Raw genomic sequence first — 22,773 nt, 5'->3', positions numbered from 1 at the left:
TGAGTAGAGAGAGTGACAGTTATGTTTGCCTGTTATAATCAAATATTTCCTCCTCATCAATGAACAAGGTAAATCCTGTCATCTCGTCTCCTATTGTCCACTCTGGTTCTCTCCATATCCTGGTCATTTACCCCAATCCCCCCCCCCCCCCATGCCTTGCTACCGACAAAAATACCTCTACATACCAACACCATTGTCTGACAAACTGGACCGACTGTTTGTATGCTTGTTCTCGATCCTTCCCTCTTAGTGATTTGGATCATGCAATTAACACCTTAAAATGGCCAGACTGCAGAGTAGTGGTGATAATCCTCACCTGTTGGCCGGAGTAATTCAAACTTTTCGCCGAAACAGATCGACTTAACCGGCGTCCGACTTTCCCCAAGCCATCTTTTGTTAATTTTTTGTCTTCCTTGCTGCATGAACTGCTATTTTTGTCAATCCATCTGACCTGCCACTGTCCTTACTGGCAATCTGGAGACATCCACAGAATTTGTGAGATTGATCCATCTTCTCTGAAATCTTGCTTTGTGAAAACTTGGCTCTTTTTCACCACATGCAAACTGCACAGAACTTACTGAGCAAACTTGTGTTTGTTCAACTGCATATCTTCAAGCGAAGATGGGGGCATTTTACACTGGTAATCAAGGGAGGAATGTATAGAGCTAAAAAAAGGGAACTCCAGATAACATTGACGACTCACTGTCCAGTCAATTCAAACTAGAGAATGTAAGAAAGTTTGAGGTGTACACATTAAATTGTACTCAATTCCTTATCTTTGACCCATTCAAGACTACTTTTATCATACTTTAGGTTGTAAAACTGTTCATATTGATAAAATGGCAACACATACAATCCAGGAGCACAAATGATGCCATGTACAAAAGTCTGCTATTCTGTTTGTGCTGTTTCTCTGCACATGATTTCATGCTACGAACTCTCAAAAGTCAACAAATATATCAACATTCAATTCTCCTTCAACTGAATCATCTCTGTATTTCTATTCCTTTTTGACATCTTTCCCCTGCAGATCAAGAGTGGTACGCTCTACTGGCCACCCGAGACAAAGAGAAAGAAGTCTGTCCGTACAATCCCTACATGATGGACAATGATGACTGCGAGGGTAGATACTCCAGCTGCGTGCTGCTGCCCAACGGAAACTGCAACTGGATGGAGACGAAGGGACTCAAACATTGTCGGCAAAAGACCGGGAGCGTCTTCTCATAACAGGGGCAGATGAAGAGACATCGGCATAACGATGAAACATCTCTTGGTGCGTGTTTTTGCAAAGGATGCGCAAACATTAGGCGACATGGGTGACGACTTGGTGGATGGCCTACCTGTGTGACCTCGCACATTTCTTGAGCGTTGCGGAGAAGTTGTTTGACTGACGATTGTACGGCAGTCTCCTGATAGTCCGTGATCAAGGATGAAGTAAGGGTTGGAGGGACAGGTGACGTTGATTTTTTTTTTTCCTACTCCTCCCTCTGGATGATTGGAAGAAGTTGAATTGTGTGTGAGTGCAGCAGCAAAGCTCTGGTCAAAAGCTGATCCATGCCAACTTTGAAAAATTTACATCCATGCATGGTGCCTTCTACTTGATTGCAAATACAAGTGTTGGCAAATCAAGAGGGCAGCAAAATCATTTAGAATTGTGTGCTGAAGAAAAGATTGATGGTACCATGGTTGCCTGTGACTGGAAGATTTATGCTGAACCACAGCATAGATAGGGATAACCTGAAAGGGACAGGTTCTTTCAAACCCAAATGGGAAATGAGCTCTGGCAGTCAGGATTTGGTGCCAAACTGTTTTTTGAAGACAACGATTCAAGTGGACGGTATATGTTCTCTCCTGTGTTGGAAAATAAATGGTTAATGTTGTCATTTCCTGTGTGTACATACCAGATAGAGAGTGTCAATACAAATGAGTTTTGCAAGGAACTTGGACACGAAGAAAGTGAGTTTGTTAGGGGATGCAAAATGAGTGGTATGTGATTTGTTACGATTTCCAGGAGCACTGCTGTCAGTGTCGATATATAAAAGTATCATTCTGTACTAAAGTGGAAATCATATCAGGGACACCATTGATGAAAGCAACAAAGAGGGAATGAGTTCGACAAAAATACATTTAAGGGTTGTACTTTATTCCATTCAAACGGATTGGTTTACATGAAAGCTTTGGTACCTGTATGAATTTTATGACAGGTGATACAATGGTTTAAAAAAAAGGGTTTCGATGTAACAGAATGAAATGAACGACAGAGAATGGTAACTCTTGAATGTGAAAAGTATGCTAACCTTTGAATGGCAAGCATATCAAATTTGGTAAAAGTGACTCTTGCGATGTTATGTATACAAAAGGAATGGAGTTTGGAGATTTGATGACACTCAAAAAGTGCACACTTGTTTTGTTTGTTAAAAGAAATGTAAGAATTGCTTTGATTCCATCCACAAGAATTGGACAAATGGACATGTTCCTGATATATGTGTATAGAAAAATCATCTTTTTGTAGAGGTATATATGAAGTATTTATTGAAATGAATAATGTTCCATGTTCTTGTCAATAGAGAGTACATTGCGCGTGATATATGTACATGCATATTAAACTGACTTTGACAATGTTTCAATGTATGCTACATGGAAATCAAATTTCTATTGTGTGATGTGCTTAACTGTGTTGATTTGACTGATGTGATGTATTAACACATTTCTTTGTTCTCTAGAAAATACAAGCCTTGCTATATTCACCAGCACACACTCAATACGGTATCAAGATGTGCTGGTCAATGATGACTCATATTTAGGTCAGATTTTTCTACTAGACTCAAACAAATATCAAATAATCAAAATATAACAATCTAACAGTAGCAGTGTGATCCGTCTTTAAATCTGCCATCACTGTGGGAAATGATACATTCTGTTGGACCTCATCTGGTCTTGTAGACAATAGCTACATGTAAGATGGTATGACATCAACATTTCAGTATCAACTTTTCTGAGGTAATATTAAACAATATGGTGTATACACTGATATGATTCTAGCATTTGTGAAAAGTTTGATAACCCAACAAGTGAAGTAGTAATCGCTAAGAAGCTAAAACTTATTGTGACACATGACGAAAAGCCAAATCATCCCAAACGGGTGATATGAACACCTTTCGATGATCACTTTAAGGTATACTGTAAAGCCAGAAATGTTCATGTGCATGAAACTTAGTGCGAATTTTGGAAGGAGTCAAGATTTACAAAAGTACAGTGCACAAGAAAGTGCTTATCTACACAATGCAGTGAATGCCAGTGGTGATTTGTGAAAGTTTCATGATCACTACGAATGTTTCTGGTTTTACAGTACTGCAGCAAAAGATGATGGTGAGGGTTTATCATTATAGCTCTTTCCACCTGATTTCAGACTAGACAGACAATAAGTGGAGGAGGGGTGGGAGCAGGGAAGGTTGGCTGTTGAGTGATGTTCAAGCCAATTCATCAACTGTTGATGGAGACAATTTGGCATCCAGCAAACTTGGTGATGAGTTGCAGTGGTCACTTTGCTTTGTTACTGGTCAGTGGAGTATCTCTTTGGGGACAGGATGAGGGGTGACTGCAGAAGTCAAGTAAGGTCGCGGAGATGATGATGAGGTTTCGTCAGGGACAGCTGTCCATGATTTTTCAAATTATTTATCTCTTTGGTTGTTTAAATGCAAAAATGAAGAGAAAATAATGCAAATAGTTATCTTACCTCCACTCTCTGGTTTTTGTTGTGATTGCTTGGTTTGCAATGGAAACAAAAGAGCTCTTCTTATCTATAATTGTTTTTATTGTAACTTCAAGCACAATTAGTATCTTAGCAAACTACCCTTTTTGACCCATAATGCCTTTTAAACTTTTACTTTTGTCATAAGTCTTTTTTTTTTTGACAAACTAACTTCATTAAAAAATTTTCAATGGTCTACTTATATTTATCTAGATATATTTTCTATAAAATTGGGAAAATTAGGAATTATGATTTATCATACAGCACATCAAGTATTCCCTGATTGAATTGGTATTTCTCCCTACCTTTTTTCTTTTTTGTTAATCTTATTCTGAGATATATTTGACCTGGCATGTGCGTGTAACACTCAAGGTCATTATGACTTCTAGCGTGTGTGGCAATAACAGGTTTTGACAAACTTTCCTCAAGAAATGTGCTTTAATTTATTTTTTCATTCCTTCTCAATGGCAAATTCTATGACTCAGATTTGAAATTGGTTGTGGATGTACCAAACACTGCACTTTTTCCCCCTATCTTGGGGAGTTGATTTCCTTGTTGATGCTGTATCATGACATGATAAATAGGTGAATAAGTGACCAGCCCATCAATACTGTCAAACGGCTGCAAATGTCCATGATCTGTTGTGACATATTGAGACATAAGGGATTGAAAATGGTCTACAAGTCCTTTGACTTCTAGCCAGACTCTCTCCTCTTCCTGCCTGTTTGTGTTGAACTGTCATGAACCTCTGGCAGAATCCTCATCACTTTGACCATTTCTAAGGCTTTAATCCAAAATCCTGCAGCTAAAACTGGCCCAAAATAGATTTACTGATCCCAAACATTGGTTCTCGCCCCCAAATTATCCGCCCAGGGGCAAAGGAGGGGCGGGGTAATTTGAGGCGAGGCACAAAATCCTTACGCACTCCTCTTTTGAGATGAAAAAAATCCCATCAATACACAAAGATTACCTACACCTTCTTCTTCTTCTTCTATCTCACCATCCAGTTCCAATTACGCCCTTTTTCCGCAAACTCACCTGAGATTCAAACTCTCCCAAAAGAGTTCTGTCCTTGTATGTGATCCTTATTCAAGACCTTGCCAGAAAAGAACGATAACACAAAACTCTTCATTTCTACCTCATCTCCTTCTTCCTTGTTTTCGGTTCTGATGTGATGCTATCAGGGGGGAAAGATCGCGGGATAGCATAATGGCAGTGAGGGGGTGGTCAGGAAATCGCCATAGCAACACAGATACAGCTCTCGTACAGGAGGCACCGTTGCGCCAGAGCGACGCCGAGTTAGCAATCTCGACGCTGAGAAATGTTTCCTCTGACAAACAATCAATCCATAATTTTTGTCTTTCGATTCCCTCTGTATAGGAATGGACTTGAAAGTCTATGCTTCTCACACTGTGGATATTCTCTCCTGTATTTTATTAAAAGGATATGTTACTCCAGGGTAGAGGTTCAGGGATTTCAAATCAAATCAAGGTAGACAGTAATGGGATGGGTTAGGGTACGTGAGAGGATACAACATGTGAGAACATGATATCTTTTGCCTCTATTGATGCAGAGATAGCCCAGATTTTTTCCGTTTTTTTTTATCGAAGCACATCAGCTATCTTGTATCTTAAAAGCAAGTCATTGTATCTGTACCTTTCTGATACAAGAAAAGTATGCCATAGAATGAGGTGTTCTGCGCAATACAACCATCACAAGTCCAGCTGAAAATTAAGGAGTCGATTCTAACAGTTAAATGTGATTGTTATTTGTCATCTAAACTAAAAGCTCTTATGTAGTCACATTCAATAAATTAAAGAAGAAAATACTATGAAGCAATTGACATTTTACTTGATAATTACAGGTGTAAATATATCAGCCTTTGATGATGTCTAATGTTTAACTCTGTACAAAATGTACTTCCAATCCTACGTCTAGAGAACTATCTGAAATCTTGAGGAGCAAAATCGGTACTTTGTTTTAATATCTTGTCTGAAATGAATTTAATCCACATCAAATGAGCTCAGCAATTGCTGAAAAATCTAAAACATGACTTGGCGATCAAATCTTGCAGGGTACTGGCAGTGTTGAATATTGAGTGAAATGGGTAGGCAAGATCTCATCGCAGGGAACAGAGGTGTCTAACATCCTCATGACATCAAACGCCGAAAGAACATTGGAACCTTGTCGGGCGTGGTCATGACGTAAATCCTGATAAAGGAAGTGGATACATCCTTGACGAAGCCAATCAACAGCCCTGATAAATGACGCAGGAATCCACCCATGTGTTGCATACACACAAACACAAATGCTACCATGGGTTTCTAAACACTTATATGTAGAAAGGAAACATTACAAATTGATTGATGATGCTTAAACCATGACCAATTACATCCATTTTGTTGAGAGTCAATAGATGAAATTGTAATCCTTCTCTGAAGGGCATTCCACTTGAGTGGATCCAGAGGTAACTTGTTAATGACTGCAGGAACGCAATTAATCAATCAGCTAAGTTGATGATGTGCTGTTTTTAATGGCATCCCAAGGATTTGTCATTAAAGTTTCAAGGATAACATAATCTCCAAAAGCATTCACAGTATTTCAATACCCTGCCTACCAGCGGAACAATATGACAATTCTCATGTAAGAGACATGCTTTTGTTGTATGGCTTTGTCAGCAAGTACTGCACAGCACTGGAGAGACTAAGACGACAACCTAACGTAGCATTTTGGGACCCTGGCAATCAGGCTTGGGGGGGGGGGGGGGGGAAGAGGAAACAATGGATTATCCTAATCCACTTTCTGAAGCCAAAGCTGAGGATTAGAAGCTAATTACCAGCAATCTCCTTTGCGTGTATGTGTCTGTGTGTGTATGTTTCTATGCCCAGTAGAGCTAGAGAGTGAAGGAGGACTGTCTAGCCATTAAGGAAATTGGAGCGTAATTGTTGTAATCTATCATATCCTGAATGACTCTGAATAATCAAGAAAAATGCCAAATTTATCATTCCTTTCACGAGGGGCAAAATCTGAGATAAAAGAGTGCTGATCCCATTAAAGGGGGAATTACAATCTCCTTTTCTTTTCTTTTTTTTCCCCTTTTTTTTTTCTTTACATACTTAACAGTGGTTTGGAGCCAATTTCAGGAGAGAAACAAGACACTAGCTGTGAAACTCATCTAAACTAAATAAATACATGCAATGAAAAACCAATTACACACCTGCATATGTAATCTCAATCAAATACATCTGTGTAATATATGCTGATTAATGTTGACATGCACGTTGAACTGAAATGAATGTTATGAAGAAATAGTCATGTATTCCAGGTCAGTGTGTCAGAAGCCACTAAAAAAAAAAAAATGTTTTGTTTTTTTGTTTTTTGTAAATCATTATGTACCACTTGAGGAATGTAGGATAAATGTTGCCCTTTATTATGTTGAATATATGCATTTTTTAATAGTCTACAATTTTGTGATTTGTTCAGTGTCAAAGTGTTAACATTAGAATGCATCTGAAATATATGTTACTACATTTATGGCCAATAGAAGAGCTCTGTGCACTTTTAATGACCTTAATTAGGTGACCTAAAGTTGTTTAAAGAGTATACTTTGTGATGGAACTGTTCTACACTGATGTGAGAATATCAAATTGTAGCACTGATTTAAGTGTAACAGATGTCACTGACCAATATTAGCATGGACATTCAATTAAGGGCATAATCTTTGTGACATAGTTTACTATCAGTTAAGGGCATAGTCTTTGTGACATAGTTTACTACTCCAAGACTATCATGTACTGTTAAGTGATGATAATTATATACAAAGAAAGTGAGGAAGGGGAGAGAGAGAGGGAGAGAGAAAGAGAGGCCAAATTAGTTATGCACAAAATCAGTATTATTAATAAGCATGAAATGTATAGATGTATGAATACATGCTTAAGGTGTGCACAGTGTCGGTATCAGGTAATGACTGTGGGCTTTTTCATTACTGAGAAACCAGGTAAATGCACTGATGAGTTTTTGCTATGGAGACTGTCTTGACTCAGTCATAGCTCATCAGTGACCCTATATTTAACAAGAATTTCTAACTAAAACCATCGATGAATCAGGTGGAGGATAAGCAGTCACGCTGAAATGACGTACACATGAGTGTGAAATGGGCACAGACTGGACAATCAAGGTGTAGATGTGGTTTAACTGTCACTAAAATCTTAACCTTGGATATAATCATGTATTCTTTGACATATTCTATGATTCTTATGACAATTTTGCCTCCTGTGATGAATGAGAAATGAATAGATGTTGACCAAAGTGAATCAAATTTTTGCGACAAAATTGAGCTAGGCATTTATTTCAATTTTGACAGCAATGAGATGTTCTCAGTTTGCTCTTTAATAGATGAAAACACAAAACTGTGAACCACACTTGAGGCAGTAAGGGAAAGGAAACATTAAGGCTTGGCATCTTTCAATAGACAGAATTAGACAAGGGAAAAGAAGTAGCTCAAAATCAAGTCCTTATATGGCTCAAGTCAAGTCTTGTGTATGAAAGTCAACTCAAGATGTTATCAGCCAACTGCTATCTTGGTGACAAGATCTAAGGAGATCTAGAACACGATTTGACAGACACTTATTTCACACTTTGTGCATGGTACCTTTCACATTTATAATTCAATGTACCACAGTAAAGTTTTAATTGGAGGATGAACACACAATATAGAAGTAATGAAGATTTATATGATTCGAGATATTTCAAATTCCCTCTTGTGTTTTGCTCATGGACTCTTCCAACTTTTGCTGGGAGTAGGTGTAGACATAGGATTGGTAATGGGCTGAGTGAAATAAAAAATTTAGTGAATGTCATTCCAGCAACTGTACTCACTTGTCATGTTGATGATGTTATGTTATTGACTACACATATGTGCCATTGAAAACAGAAGAGTAGTAGTTTATAGCTGTGTTAAATTCATAAGGCTGATAGTGTAAAGATGTGGAGATGATTATGGAGTTTTGTTTGTGAAAGCCTTGGATCTGCTTCCAGCATGACTGAATTAAACAGTCGAGGCTGGTAAACTTTGAAATAATGTCTCGTCTTCCATTCAGCCAAAGTATTGAAAAGTTGGTAAAAGACAAATGAGTGTCTTTTCCCTGTTTCAATGGTGTTCTTCACCTCTTTAGAGGGTAATCTGTGTGCATATACATATATACATATGTTTTGTGAACATAAACTTGTGTATTTCCCTTTCAAAACTCTATGTTTCTGTAAATAGAAAGAACTATTATATAAATATATATTATATATATCAAATGCAACTGAGTTCTGGATCAATGATTTTATTGTGAATTGCAAGAAATTGCGGTGAGTTTGTAAGGGAGACAGACAGAGAGAGAGAGAGAGAGGGAGAGAGAGAGAGAGAGAGAGAGAGAAGAAAGACAGTAAGATAAAGGAGAGAAAAGAGTAAAATAGTTTGCTGTTCAGCATGTTTATATGAAGAGAGAAAACTGAGTCTTTACAACAACTGTCCTTGTACGACTGGCATTTTTATCAAAATCTTCAGAATCTCCACTAAATCTATTCTATGACGAGCAGTGGGTAAAATGACAGAATGTCGCTAAACTATGGTTCAAATTATCCAGGCTTTCACCCACATGTATGTTTATAGGCCTGCAGACGATGGCCAAAAAGTGGCTTAAAAAAGGCTCAACTGGCAACTATCGTATAACAAGCAAATTTTAACTTTTTTAAAAAGTATACATCCTGACAATATCCCACCTGAAATTTACCCAAAAAAATCTAATCGGAACATGCTCAAATGACGTCATCAAAATGGCCTCTTAAAACTGCAATTTTGCCAGATTGTCACTTCGACATCTCTAATAATAAAAATGGAATATTTCGGAAAGGAAGTGATTCTAGCTACAGTAATGCTATTTCTCATGTACCTCAGGTCATCAGCCATCAATTATGCTCATTTTCAGTTGAGCCTGGTGAGTTGTACGCATACCAATAGCGTTTCTATAGCAACCTTACACTGACGTAGTAGAAATAAACAAAAAAAATCACAATAATTTTCATAATTTTCATTTAATTTGTTGAAATATAATAAGAATGCCTAAATATATGGGTTTTTTTATGTGTCTTGTTGGTTTCAGCGAAGTGCCGAACCAATTTCCGTCTTAATCATGTGTTAATATGGGGGAAATATAGTCATTGCCATGGTAACGCTTTCATGAAAAAAAAACCCTAAATGATAAAATGTAATTCTTTCTACGCAAATAGTTATAAATTAAGCTTGACAACTTTCAAATAAGAAGGCGCCCAGTAAACGTATCCAGTCACTAGATGACTCAACTCATTGCAAGGCTAACCATGGTCACCAAAATTGTTTCCATGGCAACGAGAAAGAGCTTCGGAAACAGGTTTACGCAATGGAATGAGAGTGCAATTTCAACATATCTGTCAAGTGTCGTTTTGCTTGTGTAGGCCTATTCTGTTTATCAAAATATATTAATATGGATGTCACATTTGAGGTAAAGAACTATGTGACAATCTGTATTAATCACATTGCATTTCTTGGAAACAACCGTGCCCTTGCTATAAGGCACGACAGCATGTACGTTTGAAACATATTATATATTCGCGTCATAGGATAATATGTTTTCTATATTGCCAAGAGGATAAAGGGCATTTTGGGGGCACACGGCACCGCGTCGCCCTTCAATAAGCACCCTCTTTATCATGTAGATCTTGTAAGGTAAATCTTCTTCTATCATTTCGATGACTTTTCATTGATGTAAGAGTATATTTGCTGCATTGCCGGACCTATTTTTAAAACCATTCACGTTAGAACAACTGTATTTGCGTTGCTAATATCCGTATTTTGTAATAAAGGCCGTTAGCGTAGGTGTAAATTTAGACACCTCCCCAAAGCTTACCTTTGAATGTTCACCTTTTTGACAATGTAGTTATTGTAGAGCAATGCTTCCTCTAGTAATTGGTTGCAGTTTTGGAAACAAAAGTGCCTTTGCTATACGGCACGATGGAATTTCGAAAACATGTACGTTTGGAACATTGCGTTATGTGATATTACAATGTTTTCTGTATTGCGGTGAGGGTGGAGTATTTTTGGCACATCCCACAGGGTTGCCCTTTAATGCGCACCCTCTTCACTGTATAGATTTTGTAAAGTTAAGTCTCTTCTATCATTTCCATTGCTTCCCGTCGATGAAAATTGTATTTGCTGTATTGCCGGGACTACTTTTACAACCATTCACGCTAGAACAACGGTATTTGCGTTGCTAATGTGTTCTGTAACAAGAGGGCGTAAGCTTAGGTGTGATTTAGACACTTCCCAAGGGATTAATTTTAAATGTTCACCCTTTTGACAATATATTTATTGTAGAGCAATGTCTCCTCTATTCATAAGTTGTATTTCTTGGACACAAAAGTGCCTTTGCTGTACGGCACGATGGCATATTGAAGACATACACGTTTGGAACATATATAATATATTCGCATTATATGATTTTATATGTCTTATATATTGCCGTGAGGGTGGAATATTTTTTGGCACATACCACATCGGCAGGGTTGCCATTTAATGTGCACCCTCTTCACTACATAGATCTTGTAAAGTTAAACCTCTTCTATCATTTCTATGACTTTTCATTGTTAAAAAGTGTATTTGCTATATTGCCGGAAGTGCTTTTAAAACCATCCACGCTATAGAACAACGATGTTTGTGTTGCTATAATATCTATATTTTGTCTTAAGGGGGCTTGAGCGTAGGTGTACTTTGGACAATTCCCATGGGGTTGTCTTTTAATGTTCACCCTCTTGACGATAATAATGGATATTGTAGAGCATTGTCTCCTCTATTAACTACAACGTATTTTTGAAAACAAAAGTGCCCTTGATTTACGGCACGATCGAAGTTTGAAAACATGTATGTTTGGAACATATAGTGTATTCGCGTTAATGATATTCAATGTTTTCTATATTGCCATGAGGGTGGTGCACTTTGGGGGCACATCCCACAGGATTGGCATCTAATGTGCATCCTCCCACTAAATAGATATTTTGAAGCAATGCTTTTCCTATCATTTCCACGACATTCATTGATATAAAAGTGTGTAGCTGTATTGCTGCAACTATACTTCTAAAACCATGCATGCACGAAAGAACGTCGGTATTTGCGTTCATAGTATCCGTGTGATGTAATTACGGGTCTTGAGCGGCGGTGTAATTCTGGAGATTTCCCAAGGGATTGCTTTTGAATGTTCGCCCTTTTGACAATGTAGTTAATGTAGAGCATTTTTCTTTTTGTAATTATATTGCATTTCTTACAAACAAAAGGGCAATTGCTCTACAACCGTAACGATCGGGAAAATGTGAAGGCATGGAAAATTGAAACATATTTGTGCTATATGCTAGTGCATGTTTCTATATTGCCGTGGGGTTAGATGATTTTGAACACCTCCCACTCGGTTGCCGTTGAATGTGCACCCCTTTGACTGTATGATGATTGCAAAGCAGTGTCTCTACCATTTAAAAATCATGAAAAGTAAAGTGCCTTTACTAACCACTCGGCAAAACGACTTTACATGCATGTACAAGTGAGTTTGCTTTGGCATAAATGCATGTTTTGTTAATCTGTTTCAGGACCACGACGGTCAGGGTAGGAATAATCTGGGCACTTCCCAAGGGCTTGACAAAGTATATATTGTAAAGCAACGTGTCCTATATCACCTTAATTGCATTTTACGAACATAAAAGCGTATGTGCTACACAGGCGGAAGAGCTTTTCAGAAGTATGTAACCATGGAACATTTTTCTCGGTTGTATACTGCATGTTTTTCATCGCCTTTAGGATGCATGGAGTTACTTTGAGCACCTCTCCTAAGGTGGTCTTTGCAAGTGAACCCTTTGGACTGCATAGATATTGTAGATCAATGTTGTTATTTTATCTCTACCCCGGCAACTTTTATAAAAAAAAAATGTCTTGATGCGGCAGGAATCCAATTCAATACAATTCAATTTAATTTTTATTTCATTTTCAACAAGAACAGATCGAGACATCACTTTCTTTGTAAAAGAAAATGAGGTGCGTAAAACTATGTCGAATGAAAAGGATTTACAATGATTATAGCACCATACGATAATTAACATAAAACTCAAGTGATAGTCATAAAACTCAAGGAACGACTTGTTTTTTTTTTTTTTTTGAGACTTACACTTTTGGAACGACTGTAATTGCGTTGATATTTGCGTTACAAAGGGTCATGTATAGAGGCGATTAATGTGGGTACTTCCCATATATACGCTCCCTTCGAATGATAACCACTTTAACTACGTCAGTGTAAGTCAAAATTGCAGAGCAATAATGTCGTCTGTTGACTCCGTTGAATTTCATTAAATAAAAGTTTCTTTGCTAGAGGACCAAAAGGACTGTGTAAAGGCATGTACCCATATATAGAACATAATTATGTATTTGCGTTGGTACATGATTATTGCATGTCTTAGACTGCCTTTAGGTGGGGCAATTTTGGGCGCCCTCCACGTGGTTGCCTTCGTATGTGAACCATTTTTACCCTATAGATATTGTAGAACAAAAATTCTTCTATAACTTCCACTGAATTTTAATGGAAATGAAACTAAAAGGACGTTATGCACAGAGTTTTTTCGCTTCAAACAGCTGTATTCACGTGTGTATAATTATGTTTTGTACCGAGCCGTGAGGGTATAGGGATGAATTCGGGTACCTCCTTACGAGTCGCTTTGACTGTGCACCACTTTTTAAAGATAATTATACACATTGTAGGAAAATGTCTCTGTCAATGCCAATTCTATTTCATGGGAATAAGAGTCTTTGCTAGACGGCCAAACGACTTAAAAATAAAATCTCCTACGCTTAAAACAACGGAAATCGCGTTGGTTGATGCATGTTGTGTAAATGGTCGTGGGGATAATATGATCGACTGGGGTGACTTTGGGCACTACCTACATGGTTTCCTTTAGTTCAATAGTTCAATAGTTTATTTATTTCCATCATCACAAAGAAAAGAAAAGAAAAAGTTGACATAATCCAAAGTGATACAATTTTTTTTTTCATTTCTCTTACACTCGTCCGATAAAGGATTTTTTTTCAATACAATATAAATTATACACGAATGATGTCGTAAAAAAGAAACAATGCACTTTGTCATGGCAACAAAAATAGTAAATAATCACAATGATTTCCTTTGACTGTGCCATCTTCAATATCTCAAAACCTTCAAGGATGCAAGAGATGAATCATCAAGATTCGAGCAAACCACCCTCCAAATAGAGATCATTCATTACAAAATTAGACAAATTATAGATGTTGACACTTGTTTTATTTCGTACTTTTAAGCTGTCACTATCTGTTGGATAACAAATTCTAATTTTATGATATTATTCATGCTAGTTTACTGAGGCTGTAAAGTTTGTTTTTGGTGAAGAGAAACTGAAGTATCATATTTGAACACTCTTGATATGCTCATATCGGGCACTTTGATGCATTAGAATATTCCGTTGGCTCGGAACCCTTTGCATATTATGCAAGAGGCCGAGATTATATTACGTGGAAATGTTTGCATCGCAAACTCACATTGCAAACATAGGTTTCAACATTTTCGGTGTTCCAGTCTGAAACCTAGAAGCATTGTTTTCATGGAAATACTGTATTTTTATCATTATGGGAGCTAATTTCAATACTATGCAAATGAGGCCCAGACTATAAGTGCATAGAAATAGTTGCATCGCAATAACTGACATCGTAAACATAGATATCAACACTTTCGGTGTTCCAGTCTCAATCCTAGCAGTATTGTTTTCATGGAAACACTGTATTTTTATCATTAGGCCTATGGGACCTAATTTGCATTTTATGCAAAATGAGGCCCAGACTATGTACATGTCATGGCGAATGTTTGCATCGCACTAACTGACATTATAAACATAGGTTTCAACACTTTCGGTGTTCCAATCTAAAACCTAGAAGTATAGTTTTCATGGAAACACTGTATTTTTATCATAATGGGTGCTAATTTGCATATTATGGAAATTTAGCCACTATGCCCCACTGGATTTCTTGGGACTTTGAGTAAGGTGTTTAGGAGCCCATAACAAGTAGCACTGCAGTGGAATTTCCTACTGCAATTAGTATAGTGGGTGAAACCCTAGTTTGACTGGACTAATGTGATCTATGACAAAATGTGTATCCAGTTTCTGTTAACAGTGCTTCATTTCTTTCAGAAGTATAGTATTTGTTGTAGTAGTCCATCGAGTATAATGAGCTTGCTTTGATATCGTACAGAAATCCATGCAAGACCCGTTTCACCGACATTGATTTCAGTGAGATCAGTGTCAATTAGTGTTTTCAGTTTCACTTAGCAAGTCCTCGTGACTGAAACATATAACCAAAAAAGTGAGATAGCGAGACTGAAACCAGTGAAGTGAAACTGAAACCAATGAGAAGTTTGGTGAAACACCCTACAGGACTGTAAGAAAGAAACAGCCATGAACTAACAAGGGGGCTGAGGTGGAGGAGGATCTCATCTAGTATGAGAAATTGACTTAATCTATATGTTCTATGCCTAATTGGCTTGAACAAAATGTCAGATTGTCTTATTGATTGTGCCAAATGCAAAACGAAAAAAAAAAAAAAAAAATCCAGCTACTGAGATGGAATATATACATAATACACCACTAATAATGAAAATTGTGATATCTGGATAGCTGTGTTATAATGGCTACAGGCAAATTTGGGTGTAACCATGGTAGCTATGGTCTCTCACAGATTAGGCCTCAACTCTAGTCTATTAAATTTACATACTTATATAAATTTAGAATGGTGTTTATCGTTGAGAGGGTGTTGCATTTTTTGTTTGAGAAAATAATTTATATTCTTTCTGGTCAGTTTATTCTGTCTTTATTTGTTACAAACTCAAAAAGCTGCATCACTTCGGTGATCCCTCGCATTTATCCCCAAGTTGAATTATCCTTCGGGTTTATGCCAGGTTCAAGTGTGTGCGTGTGTGTCACACACAAACACACTGCTATAGCTTCTGACCACCCGAGCATTGAGAATTAAGGGTTTCTGGGACGAACACTGCACTAGGGCTTTCTATAGCTCAGTCGGTAGAGCACCGGTCTAGCAATCCGGAGGTCTCGGGTTCGAATCCCGATGGAATCCCATTTTCTTTGCTCACTTTTCCACTAAAAAAAAATGTTTTCAGCATAAAGTTGCCATAGAAATGACCTAATTTGGGCTCAGATTTTTTGAAAAGAGGTCACAAATGGGCCCAATTTTGTTTGAAGAAAGGCAGGAAATAAGAAATACATACACTGGCAACTTATCTAATGATTATAATGTCAGTTGTATAATGAACACTTGAGATATCCTAAAATTCTCATTGATTTTTTTTTTTTTGGTTTTGGGGTGGCCATATTGATGACGTCATTTGAGCATGTTCCGACGCAGAAATTTCGGGTAAATTTTACTGGTAAGTTTGTTAAGACATATACTTTCACAAAATTACAAAATTTGTTTGTTATACGATAGTTGCCAGTTGACCCCCAAATTCAGCCTCAATCCGCAGGCCTATTAGTGATACACAACATTTTCACGAAATTTCACAATAATTCTGAATGGGGAATGATACCAAAATATAAATGACAATTGAGTGAATGCAACCATGGTAATAGAACACACTATTTTTAGGAAAATCATACAATCTGTTAAAAAGTTATGAATTTTCAGTTTTGGTGCAACCATTACTGGATGAGAAGACAGTTTGTGATGTCACTGCACTCACCAAAATGATATAAAGAACACATGTAAAAAAGAATTATGTTTTTAATGAAAAGTATATGTTCCCTCAACTTGTTACTGATATTGTTCCCCCTGTATTCTGAATGAGGTATGCCAAATGCTCTTTCAATATACTAGAAAAGTGAGAATGTGTTGAATTTTCTTCACATTGTTGCATTCCCTAACATATTATTTTGGCTTCATTCTCCTTTAAGTTGCATAGGTACATTTCCAGACAATTAAGAGATACTAGGTCCACTCACCCATTGCTTATGTGAACCAGATGTGCCATGTAATAGCTTACAAGAGCTGAGATTTCTTGTATTCAAGGGGTTGATGCAAAAAAATATCCCATCCAGCCCATGTACTGAATGTTGCAATGTATTTTCTGCATCACCGAGTACCCATATCTAGCTACAGCGAGTCCTTTCATATTCAAGACAATGTCCGTGCCATCATGTTGCTTATCAAACATGGCTGATAGCTATCTTTGTCAATACCAGCAGAAAAACAAAAATGTGGTAGAGTATGTACTGAGGATCAATTGACAACAGGACATAAATAACATTTCATAGAAAGACTGAAGGACAGTATTGCATCAAAAAAAATGAAGACGAAGAAAAAGTGCACAAACAATTTGCAGTGCATGTGTTAGCCCCACAAGCAGCATTCTTTGCACATAATTATATAGTTCACATGCATTTCTTTTGCATCCATGCCTGTGGAATCATATCTGCAATGGCACTGTAATAGCATATTCTAACTGCTTGAAAAGGTACACTGGTATCTAAAGCTCAGGCCTGTACAACCTTACTTTTTAAGATACAGCTGTATTCATGTCCGTATGTCATACATTATTGTGCAACTGCTTGATGGGAAATACTGCAGCTTTTACAGCTCAACAATCTCTGTCACAAAAAAGAATTTTGCTAGCAGAAGATGAATTGATGTTTCCTTTAGCATTCCATGATTTACATACATACGGTAGGAAACACATCAAGCCAACCTTCACAGAACTTTTATTTCCACATATTTTCTTTTTAGGAGATATATTCAAGGTCTGCCTGTCACTGACATAAAACTGCTATTGGCAAAGTTCTATCTTGTCCACTGCCCCCCCCCCTTAAAAAAAAAGAAGAAGAAGAAGAAGAGAGAGAAAAAAATACTCTGAGGAAAGAGAGGAAATGGTTAGGATATGATTATATCAAATTTCTCTCTTTCCCAATAGCAAATTATAACCTCTGAGGAAATTGATATGGACAGTTAGCGCCAAAATGGGGCGATCAAATACGCCCTTGCCACAAATATGGCTGGAAAAAAAAATGAAGAGCAAAATATTTCTTTGAGAGGAAGCAATCATTAGCATTGACAAGGACAAGTGTCATAAAGATGTCTTGATGTCATCTTTTATATTTCTCTATCCTTTTTTTTTTCCCAATCGGAAATACACTCCCACCTCGACCATAATTGCTTTAAGGTCTTCAACAGATCTTTTTTCATGATATCTTATTTACTGGTCCCTCACATACAAACCCACAGAGAAGATAAGTTCAATACACTTCCATCTTATCAAAATTCATACACAGAAAATAAATATGTTTGTCAACAAGAACATTTCAAAATGACCATCTACAATTGATCTGAGATTCGTCTGGAAAGGTCAAGGTTGGGTGTAGTCAGCACATTACTACAGTACTATTCAATACACTGTATGAAAAGGTTATCTTAAAAGAGTAGAAATAAAACAACAAAACCCAAACATGAACAAACATTGTCCTCCCCACCCCTCCCCTGCACCTTACCTGAACCCCAAAGTCTTTATTAACTTTTTGTTGATTCTGTTGCACAAGTCACATATTATGATAGTCCTATGTATGCTAAAAACCTCTGAAGTTAGTGTTCAAAATTTGAGTAATGAAGACCATGAGCTCTTTTTTTTTAAATCCCTGAAAGGTTAAATAAATAAAGAGCTAACATCATACTTTTACTTCTTTCTTGAAAATGAATGGTTTCCAGAAGAGAACATCAATGATCAACATGAACAAACTTTAAAGGGATGGTATAGTATTGGTAGAGGAGAAGGTTGAGCTTTTAACTTTTTGCCAGATACTAAGAAACCACTTATGAAATGTTACAGAGCATACCCATTCTAAGAGGAATTCAAAGTTTATTTGATGAAAATCAGTTTTGAAATAGCTGAGATATCCAAAAACAAAGTCAAGCAAAGTAATCCTAGTAAAAGGCTGGTCCCACCTTTTATTAGTATTGCTTTGTTTTGGTTAGCTCAGCCATTTCAAAACCAGTTTTCATCAAATAAACATAGAATTCCTCTTGGAATTAAATGCTCTTTCATATTTCATAACCAGTTTCTCATTATCTCACCAAAAAAGTTAGAAACCTGAAGCCAGCTCTCAACCAAAACTGTACCATCCCTTTAAAAGGCTTGTATAGTTTTGGTTGAGACCTAACTTCAGGTTTTTAACATTTTTGGGTGAGATAATGAGAAACCTCTTATGAAATATGAAAGAGCATGTAATTCCAAGAGGAATCTAACGTTTATTTGATGAAAATTGGTTATGAAACGATGAGATACCCAAAACAGAGCAATACTAGTAAAGTGTGGGACCCACACTTTATTACGATTGTTTTGTTTAACTTTGTTCTTGGATATCTCAGTCATTCCAAAACCGATTTTCATCAAATAAACTTTGAATTCCTCTTAGAATGGCATGCTCTGTACCATTTCATAAGTGGTTTCTTGGTATCTCACAAAAAGTTAAAAGCCAAATCCTCAGCTCCACCAATACTGTACCATCCCTTTAACTTTCATATAGATATGCTGGCTAGAAGACATCTTGAAATCAGAATGCACATTGCCATCTCAGTGCATATTCTTTGCAGAAATTTATGTTTCTGTTTTGACCTGTAGGCTGGTTAACTCTGTACAGGTATCACATCCTGTCATTGTTTAATTATGTATTGGCTGATCACATTCGGTACCCACAGCACGACCCGATGCATCCAAACATAGCAAGATTACATCAGAGAATACAAAAAAGACATGAGCACATGCTGGCCCGATTTCATGAAGGTGGTACAATTGAAACCATGGTTTAAACCATGGACAATTTGTATGGAGCGCCAAGTGTCACATGACCTACGTGTATTTCATTACAAAATGATCATTTCTTCAATGAAATGTTAATGATCATTTCATCAACGAAATGACTGATTTCATAACAAAATAGGCCATACGACACTTGGCGATTCAAGCAAATTTTCCATGGTTTAAACCATGGTTTCGATTGTACCACCTTCGTAATTCAGGCCGCTGAGTTTGTAACATTGATTCACATATCATAACTATGAATCTTTCAAATCTTAGTACATGGCAAAGAAGCAGAGTGCACTCACCTTTTTTGTTCCAACATCCGAACCATTAGGCCAATGGTAAGTACCACAGGCAGATCAAAGGCCAAGCAAGTTGTTATGGGAGATAAGAGTCAAAAGAAAAGAAAGAGGGGAAATGAAGCATTGTTTAATATGAGCCAACTTGTATAATTCAGTTTTACTGGTCAATGGAAACTCAAGCAAACACATGAGTTTCGCCTCATATTATACATTTCTGATGAGAGGCCTATAGATTCAATCTGAATGATTGAATATGTGTGAGAAACTGGTGTACATCTTTATATTTGGATTATCTTTGACCAGCAGTTGATAAATCATCATTATTCTTTTTTTGTGTGTGTGGATAATCCGCCAAAGGTCACAACATTTGAAATATTTTGATAGGGCCTTTGACAATTTGAGATCCCATACCTAAGAATGTAATTTCTCAAATTTTAGTTTTCAAACTGTCTTCAACTAAACATTACCTTCATAACATCATTCTGGAGGAAGTGATATTGCAATCTAAATATGACCAAGAAAGTAGGATGTATAATACATCCTACAATACACAGACTCAAATGGTGTCAATATGCAGTGTCTCATTTTAATCTGTTTGTACCAGTAAAGCGCGATATTTTTGCGGCATGAAATTTTCGCGTGTTGCCGCTAACATTCAATGCTTATAGTGTAGACAAGAACTTTCACGTGCATTTTAATTTCGCAAATCTTGGCTCTCGCGAAATTTGCAAAATTAAAATGCACGCGAACATTCTTCGATTTACATTTGTTGATTGTCTGCACACACCCTGTCATAATGAAGGTACTGGTGCAGAATACCAGGAAAGATGTTTTGGGACAAAGCAAGTGACTGATATTATAGATTAATCAATTGAAAATTATTTAGATATGTTTTTAAGATTGTAATATTATCAATATCTGTTTTAGGTTTAATGACAGTGTTCATGCTTAAACATCAGGTAACAAAGATTATGCTAGAGTCACACACGGCCGGATTTCGTACCGGGTCCATAAGGAATTAAAACTGTATCGACCCGGTTCGAGCCGTAGAGACCCGCATGGACCCGCATTGTAACCCGTGTCAATTCCTAATGGATTCTGGGGGCTACCATATGGCAGTGGAAATTTTTTGGTCATGTTCAAAAATTTTCTCACGGATTTCAATTCTGTATTGATATCAGAATTGACCCCGTTCGAACCGCATTGACTCACATCGACCCGCTGCAACGTGCAGTGTAAAACCATATGGACCCTTGCCGTATACCGTATTGCCTTCATGCAATGGATGATGACAAGGTTTACATCCGGGTCGGTACGGGTTGAAGCGGTTTGACACGAGTCGATATAGGGGTCGAAAAGGATTCAGTTAAGGATTTAAAGCAGATTTTTATACGGTACGATACGGGTCAATACGAGTCTCCACAGCTCAAACCAGGTCGATACGGTTTGAATTCCTTATGGACGCAGTTTGAAATCCAGCCGTGTGTGACTGTAGCACAAATTACCCTCCATTCTGGGACTAATTCGGCTCATTTTCAACCGGATCAAATCCGTTCTGTGACCCAGCCGTGTGTGACTCTAGCATTAGGAACAATTTGGTCAAACAAATTTGGCCACCAGAGCTGGACTTCATTGTGAGTACACAAAGATAATTGCAGTGAATAAACTTTAATAGGACTTTAACCCATTGAGGACAAGCTGATTTTGCTATTTTCACACACATTTCCTATAGACACCTGATGAGTATATACAGGACTAATCTTTAACAGGTTAATAAACTGAATTTGAAATTTTGCCCAAAGGAACTTAAAGAACATGATTGCATCAAAACGGAATGTAAATCATCCAGAGTAAAATGTGATGGGATCCACTTTGTCTTGTAGGATAAGTATGAAAACCTTTGGGGTTTTTTTTTTCATCTTTTTCATCTTATTTTATTTCATTTTTTACAAACATTGATGAACATATTTAAACACAAATGAAAATATCTATACGGACTATGAGAAATCAACACATATTTGCATGCCCGACTTAGATTCAAACATTTCAAAGTTTGCAACACAATTATTAGTCTGAAGTTTGAAGAAAAGGTAGTTTGTTTGTTTGTTTGTTTGTTTGCTTTTATTTCTGCATTCAATCAGATGCAATTTGAATGCAAACTTCAAAAAGTACAAAGACAAAGAATAACAAGTGCAGTGAAATAAATCGATAACAGTACATAAATAGATTCACATAGGTGATTGCATTGAGCAATGTAGATACACAGAAACATAAAATAAAATATACAGTATTTTTCAGTAAACAACAGAGATAATTGAATGCAGGAGACCACCATCATAAGCGATTAAGCTTGAAATGGATGGAGGCCTCATAAAATGACTATCCAACGACATAACTCTCTTGGAGGAAGGTGATCAGGTGAGTGCAGTGCAGTTGCAGGTGAGAGTGCAAGATGCAGTTGTAGGAAGAAAATTGAGATTGACAATAAGATGACAATCTATACTATAAATATTTGTTAGCTCAATTGGTTTGGAGAATATAATTATATCAAATATCGTTTAAGTGAAGCTTTCAAAGAATAAATACTTGAACAAGACTTTATATTATCTAAAACATTTAAAACATTAAACTTTTTAATTCCTAAACAATCACAACTTTCTTATATTTCAACCAAATTACTTATTCTTCAGTTGGAATGGCTTTACAATCATATCATGCAACTTTGTATAAAAGGGGTATGTGATCACTGGTCATATGTGCTCGATTATGTATTATTGCC

At 37.0% G+C, this 22,773-nt stretch overlaps 1 pseudogene; it reads left to right on the top strand.

Annotated features, from left to right (window-relative positions):
- Window positions 1-2,253, top strand: part of LOC139716630 (uncharacterized) — a 35,815-nt pseudogene extending 33,562 nt beyond the window's left edge.
- Window positions 2,254-22,773: the final 20,520 nt, after the last annotated feature.

This window comes from Diadema antillarum, unplaced genomic scaffold (assembly GCF_040938485.1).
Source record: "Diadema antillarum isolate AM-2024a unplaced genomic scaffold, OU_Dant_1.0 scf00000068, whole genome shotgun sequence".
NCBI classification, from domain to species: Eukaryota; Metazoa; Echinodermata; class Echinoidea; order Diadematoida; family Diadematidae; genus Diadema; species Diadema antillarum.
This window is presented reverse-complemented; position numbering and strand designations above follow the sequence as displayed.